Consider the following 7,272-nt stretch of genomic DNA (forward strand, 5'->3'; position numbering starts at 1 on the left):
AAACACCTTTGAAATCTCTTCTACCCACTCTTTTCTCCATCTCAATTGATGATCACTCCTTCCAGTTGCTCAGGATAACTAGAATCCTAATAGATTCATATGATTTTCTCATATTCTTCCGTAAATTTTTGTGCTGCTCTTATTGCATCTGCTTTTCAAATACAGCCAGTATGTAACTATTTCTCACAGTCTGCATTACTTCAATCCTTGCTGAAAACACTATTATCTCACCTGAGGGTTTGTTTGTTTGTTTGTTTGTTTGTTTTTGCCTACAGCACCTGGGATTCCTAGGTGGAATCCCATCCAAGTACTAACCAGGCCCGACCCTGCTAAGTTTCCGAGATCAGACGAGATAGGGCACGTTCAGGGTGGCATGGCGGTAGACCTCACCTGAGTTTTTTAAGTAGCCTCCTAACTTGTTCTGTTCTTCATTCCAGTTCTCTAATAGCTAATATTAACCCATTTTTTGATCAATTATATTTTAATTTAAGCTGAATCATATCACCTCCAGTTAAAATTTCCAATAGACCCCTGTTCTTTCAGGTTGAGCCCTACTTTTTATCCTTATAACTATCCCTTGATTTATCTGCTTTAGCCACAGTGGCATCCTCACTGCTCAGCAGCGAGTAACCACAGGACCAGCTCAGAATGGTCCTATCCTGCTTAATGAGATACTGAGTTTCTTTTCAGAGGCAACAGACCAAAAATGCAAGTCAGGCAGCACAAACCTGCCCAGCGGAAAGAACTTTGACCTCCAGCTGCACCCAGAACCAAAGTCTTGCCTCTCACACACATATGGAACCAAAAGACCAAGATATAACTAGAATTGAGCATGAGAACATTTTCAGAAAGGAAGAGTGCAAAGGACAGGAATATCTGGTGCTGACATCCTTTCCCCTTACCATAAATGGCCAAGATCCTCCCATTAAAACTTGCCCTGCAAGCGCATCACATAACTATTCCCTCTATATTCTTAAAAACCTGTCCTGTAACCTGGGTTAAGGAGTCAGGCCTTTGAGCATTAGCTTCCTGTTCTCCTGGTGGCACCATTCATAATAACACAGCCAGTTGGTCTCCACTACAATCTTGGTATCTAGTGTTTGTCTCCGCTAGTGCGAAGTAGATGAACTCTTTGGTAACATTCTGTCCATCTAAAATACTCTTCCTTGAGATAAGCACATGTTTAACTCCCTCATCTGCATCAAGTTTTTGATCTAGTGTCATATTCTCCAAAACTGAAATATAATTATCCTTCTACAAATTACTTGAAATTACTTAAGCTTGTCTATGGTTTGTGTCTGTTTGATATTGCTGTTTGGAGATGAGTACATGTTTTTTAAAAATTAATAAATTTGTACTGTACAAGATATTTGTCTGTTTTAATAATTGTAATTGTCTAATTCATAAAATATAGTGTAGACTGAGGATTTTACTAGATTATTATATTATTTGTATGACTAAAATATGTTTCATGTATATATTTGCTCTTCATCCATAATTCCAGGCTCACAGCTTCCAAACCCCTTGGAATTTCCTGAGCAATAAGTGCAATTCAAGCAACTTTCATTTTAATATTTGGTCTCTGGTCCTCAGGTCCTGAAAAAGCTTTAGGGCCATAAAGTTGAAGCGGGGGCCTTGTTATTCATAATAAGTCCATTTCCACTACAATTGGATTGATGTTAATTAAGGTGACTTTTAGAAAGCAACTAAGGATGGGGGCTGGTTGCCAGGAGAACCAGCCTGAAGAGAGGAGGTAGAACTTTTAGTCCCACCATGCTGGGCTCTAAGTGCCACAACAAAAGCTTTTTTGTTTGGGACTTCACTGTATGCATCTTTTCATCTGGCTATTGATTTATAGTCTTTAATATCTTTTGTAATAAAGTCGTAATCTAATGAATAAACTAGTTTCCCGAATTCTGTGAGCAGTTGTAACAAATTAATTAAACCCAATGAGGGAGTCATGGGAATGCCTGATTTATAGCTAGTTGGTCAGAAGTATAGGTAAAAAACTGGGCTTGTGACAGGTATCTGAAGTGTAGGGTCATCTTGTGGGACTGAGAGCTTTACCTGTGGAATCTGATGCGATTGCATCGAATAGTGTCTGTATTGAGTTGAATTCTGGGGCATTCTATTAGTGTCTAAGAATTACTCATTGGTATGAGAAGTACATACACACACACACACACACACACACACACACACACACACACACACACAAACTGGTTTCAGATTTAAATTAAATGCCAAATTCAAAAAACAGTGTATTTTAGTCTAGCTGTAAGTGTACTGAGGATTTTAAAAGGATACAGGATAAGAAATATAGCACATATAACTTCACTTTTTGGAGAGGAAAGCTCTGAAACATCCCAGTCACATCTTCTCAACTGATTACAGCATAAAGTATACTACCTTATACTTTTCCTTAATGGTTATTTCATTTTGAGAAAAAATATTTACCATTACAACGTTCTGGAGCCATCTCACACTGGCTTGTGAGAGGTATACTAACTTATTTAAGTGACAATAGAGAACAATCATGTTCCAAGAAGCATCCTTTCTTTTTTGACTGCCTGATGGGACTTCTAAGAAAAGAATGAGTAGAAAGTAATTTCTCTCCTTCCACCATTTCCTCAAGTAAGATCTAGATGTTTTTATGGGATTTGATTTATATTTACCACAGAAGAGGGCTTGGAAAAATTGTAAGAACTTACATAACTGGACAAAGAGTTTGGCATTTGGCTATAAATCAGTAATGAGAATAGTTTCTAATCATGAATTATCCTTTCAAATTATTCAATGAATTTTAGCAAACATTACCACTAACTTTCTAGCAATTTTCCCTTTCTCTATTTGCAGCTTTATGGTTATTCTGCTACCATCTACCACAGCATTGCCAAACTCCTTACAACCTCTTAAGCTCTAATATTGACCATAAATAAAGTCTCATTCTATTCTATATCTCGTAATATCTAAAAGCTTTAGCCCATCACCTCTAGGTCTCGGTCAACTTTAACCATGGCATGAGACCTTGGTGGTGGTCAGGCAAAAAATTCTCTGCCTTCAGGTAAAATCATTTTTATTTTTATCTGCTTAAATAACTAAATTTAGCATCTTAATTTACATCATATTTTCTTATTCACCTTAATCATCAGCAGATGGATTCAAATCACATCTACAATTTATTTGGTAGTACTTGCAATATATCATAAGTACAGTTTCCTTATACTGAGGTGCCTCCCTCCATATAAGCCTCACTTCTTGTAACCAAGTACACTCATGCAGGGGTGTAAACTAGAAGCTGATCTGGGATGATCAGTAAAGATTTTTTATTTATTTTAAAAATAAATTTGACATGTAACATTGTGTAGGTTAACGCATACAGCTTGTTGCTTTGATACATATATATTGTAATAGGATTGGTGAAGCATATTTATCACATTATATAATTACATTATTATTGTCTACATTCATTATGCTGTTCATTATATCTTGATGCTGCAGATGCTGCATTTCCTGTCTTGCATTCTTCCATAAGTAAACCTAGTGCCAGAATCAGCTTATCATATCCTGTAAACTGACTTGCCAATATAAAACTGATATCACTGTCTTTTACTGTTCACTATAAGAATGCTATGTTCAAATAATTATTTCTGTGACATATGTGAATAACTTATTTTTATCTCTGTTTTACTTAATATTGCTTTGATTATTAAATAATGTATTTTATATATTCTTTATTCTAAATTGTAATTACTGCTTTTCTTTTAAAAATTACCTGTTAATACAAAGAAACATTATTCATTTTCTAAATTTATTTTTAGTTTTTCATTTTCATACTTCTCCACCCACATTTTAGGTGTTATTCTTATTGATTTCTAGCCACATATCTATTTTGTATTCAATCTCATTTATTTAAAATTTTACTTAATAAATTTCTTGTAATTTAGGTACATTTTATTATTTTATTGTCATGTGATATATAGTTTCATATAAGCATATTTTAAAAGTAAAAAAATAAGTAAATAAAATATAACATATTTTGAAAATAAAAAAAACTAGAAAATTACATAGAAAGCAAAAATCATACCTCTTCTACCTCTCTTTGTCTCTTAAACTACAGTTATATTCTTTTTCCAAGAAAGAATTAATTTTAAAGTGTACAGACTTTAATTTTGTTTTTCTAAATATTAAATATTTTTTGAATATGATGTTTTATAGGTGAATATCTGAAAATACTGCTTTTACTAATAATATCTTTAATTTTTTACCAAATTTTATAACAATGTTATTTCTAGCTTTTGCTATTATAGAAATATTATTATATATGGTTCCACACAAAATTAAAAATTGTATAAAGTTAATTACTATCAGTCTTCCATAAATTGCTATTTATAAGGTCTCTTCTTACTCCCAGGTTCTATTAGTGCAAAAAATAATAATCTACTATAGCCACTTACTACATGAAATTTTTAACTATTTAACTATTGTGTGTCAAGTTCTAATTCTAACAATATGAAATTTGTTAGATTGGTTCTTTTCTAGAGGTTGTACCTCTAGAACAAGTAAGTTAGAGTGTCATTTCTTCAAATACTAGGAGATTCAGGAAGAGATTTATTATATTATCTCTACTTATCTAGATAGATTTGTAATACTTTGTGGTTTTAGATTTATTACAGGTAGGCTTTGTGGTAGAATAAAATATAGTTATAAAACTGAGTTTTGTTATTATTTCTAGCTTTTGCTATTATAGAAATATTATAATAATATTTGGTTCCACACAAAAATTATATTGTGTAAAGTTAATTCATTTCTGGGTATATCTGGACTATAGCAGTGTTCCAAAAATTTCCTAGTCAGTCTCAAAGGAGCATCTGTGTGGATTCAGCAGAAGTCTCTGTCTACTAAAAAGGGGTTGTATATAATAATAATTCACATGTATTTAGGGGATGGATTATCTATAACATTTCCTGGCACATAATGGTTTTTAATAAATTATGAGTCCATGTCTCAACTTTTAAGTTTCTGCACTGAGCTTTATATCAATATAAATTCATAATAACCAATACCAAATTATAAAGAAACGTTCGTCGAGGATGTCACTGAATCGCTCACCTCAACAAATCTCTTATAGTCACATATGTTATGTTTGAAAGTTTTTAGGTTTCACTTTATTATGAATATTTAATATTTAAAGGGATATTTTTCCATTTTCAATAGCAAAAGGTTTGTACTTTAAAGAAACTCTGTTGCTGTTATTTTACAGAGCCCTATTTAAGGCTAATAAAGGTTCGAAGTAAATCCAGTGATAAAGTACATATGACACATCAAGGGTAGATTTACTCAGATACAGATAATACTTTCTGTTTGGAAAATGAGACTCTGGAATCTTAACCAAAAGAAAAGAACAGAAACTTTATGGTTTTTGTTTTTGTTTTCGATTCCTTTGGTTCCTACTATTAGCGTTAAGCTACAGACATTGTGTTTATTTTGAACATTATTGATATATTTTCTCTGCAATCTAACAGCTTCTCCAAAAACTATATTGGAAGTGTAGATCATTTAGTTTGTCACATTGTCTCTTAAATTCTTCCTGATTTTACATGTCATTTTTGTAAGGAAAGCATTGTATATCTGTTGTATTTTATCTTAAAGTATGTTGTTGAGGAAAGACATAATGCTATTAGAGAAATAAAATTTTATATATCTAAAATTCATAAAAATATATTTGAATAGGCATTTATTGGAAAAGTAAAATATTTAAGTGGAAAACAGGATTTAGGAAGAAAAAACAGTGAGTTCATTTTCATTTCAAATCTAAATTTAGTGATATATTAAATATCAATAACATATTAACGTTATGCAATTGATGATGCCTTTATATTATTATATTCATGTGAAGAAATGTGATGTTTCTTATAAAATATGCACATAATTCTCCATTTTGATTACTAGATTTGATATTTTAGATTAAATGTGCATTTAATATCAAATGATACAATTAATACATTGATACAATAGAGTTGCCTTAAAGAAATTGCATGATACTGAGAATTAGAAGGGAAGAGATGGACTTTTTTTAGTTATATATAGAGATTTTTAAATATAGATTTTAATTCAGAATATTTGAAGCATATTTGATTAGCCTATATATAATTATTCAAATTTTATGGAGAGGGAGTTATCTATTTTTAGTGAATGAAAGATGATAAAAAATAAACACTCATTTTGTTTTAATTTATCCATATTCTCTGAGATACTTAGAAATATATGTCTTCTTTAATTTGTATCTTCTCTAATCTTTTTGAGCAATGTTTTGTAGTTTTCATTGTATGTCTTTCACCTAAATATTTTATCCTTTTTGATGCTATTGTAAATGGAACCATGTTTGTAATTTCCTTTTCAGATTGTTCACTTTCCAGAACAAGTACATATGTAGATAACGTTCTCTGAATTTATTCAAAGTAATAGTCCATTGAAGAATACTCTCTTTATATGCCTTGGGATTTTTTTTTTGTTAAAAACTGGACATTTGATCTAATAATGTGGTTACTCTGGAAATCAGATATTTCCCCTTCCTCGGAGTTTCCTGGGTTTTCTGTTGTTTTTTAATTGTCATAGGCTGTCTCTGTGCCATGGTCAGTCTGAGGTATAAATTTAAGATCTTCTCGGGTTTTCTTCTGAGCCTTTCCCTGAGCATGCATAGTCACTTTCTAATTTTCTCCATATGTGCAATTGTTTTTGAATGTTCTTTGTTCTTTAATTTCAGACTCCCAAAAGGGAAAAAAGTGAGAAGTAAAGTGGGGTAATGAGAAGAAAGGTGCCAGCCTTTTAAATCTCCTAGAGGAGAACACTGCAACAATGGAGGAGGTGCAACAACAATAGCCAACCACTTTTTGTCTGCACTGCTCCAATTTGAAGCAAGAATCCACTATCAGAGCACATATCTCCAATATCTGGACGACTGGTTATTTTTGACCCCTCTAGTTCTCGCAAGCTTTGTGCAAGCTACTCCAGGAACCTGTGCACAGCTGTCTGCTGTGGGGCAGGAGGGTGTAATGTGTAGCTTCTACTATGCTAAGGGCTGAAATTGACCTAAGGTAACCTCAGTTCACCATCAAAGTCTTCCCCTAGAATTTGAAAGCCTTCAGTAGAATTCCAAAATTGTTGTCTACGTGGGACACATTCCTGGTGCTTTCTACTCCACCAGCTTCCCAGAATCCTCTTTCCTAGAATGACTTGAATTTCAGTTTAAAATTTATTTAAAATCTAGCA

At 32.6% G+C, this 7,272-nt stretch overlaps 1 pseudogene; it reads right to left on the reverse strand.

Annotated features, from left to right (window-relative positions):
• Window positions 1-266: 266 nt before the first annotated feature.
• Window positions 267-385, reverse strand: LOC112481127 (annotated as a pseudogene).
• Window positions 386-7,272: the final 6,887 nt, after the last annotated feature.

The sequence above is a fragment of the Pteropus alecto genome, unplaced genomic scaffold (assembly GCF_000325575.1).
Source record: "Pteropus alecto unplaced genomic scaffold, ASM32557v1 scaffold104, whole genome shotgun sequence".
Taxonomy (NCBI): domain Eukaryota; kingdom Metazoa; phylum Chordata; class Mammalia; order Chiroptera; family Pteropodidae; genus Pteropus; species Pteropus alecto.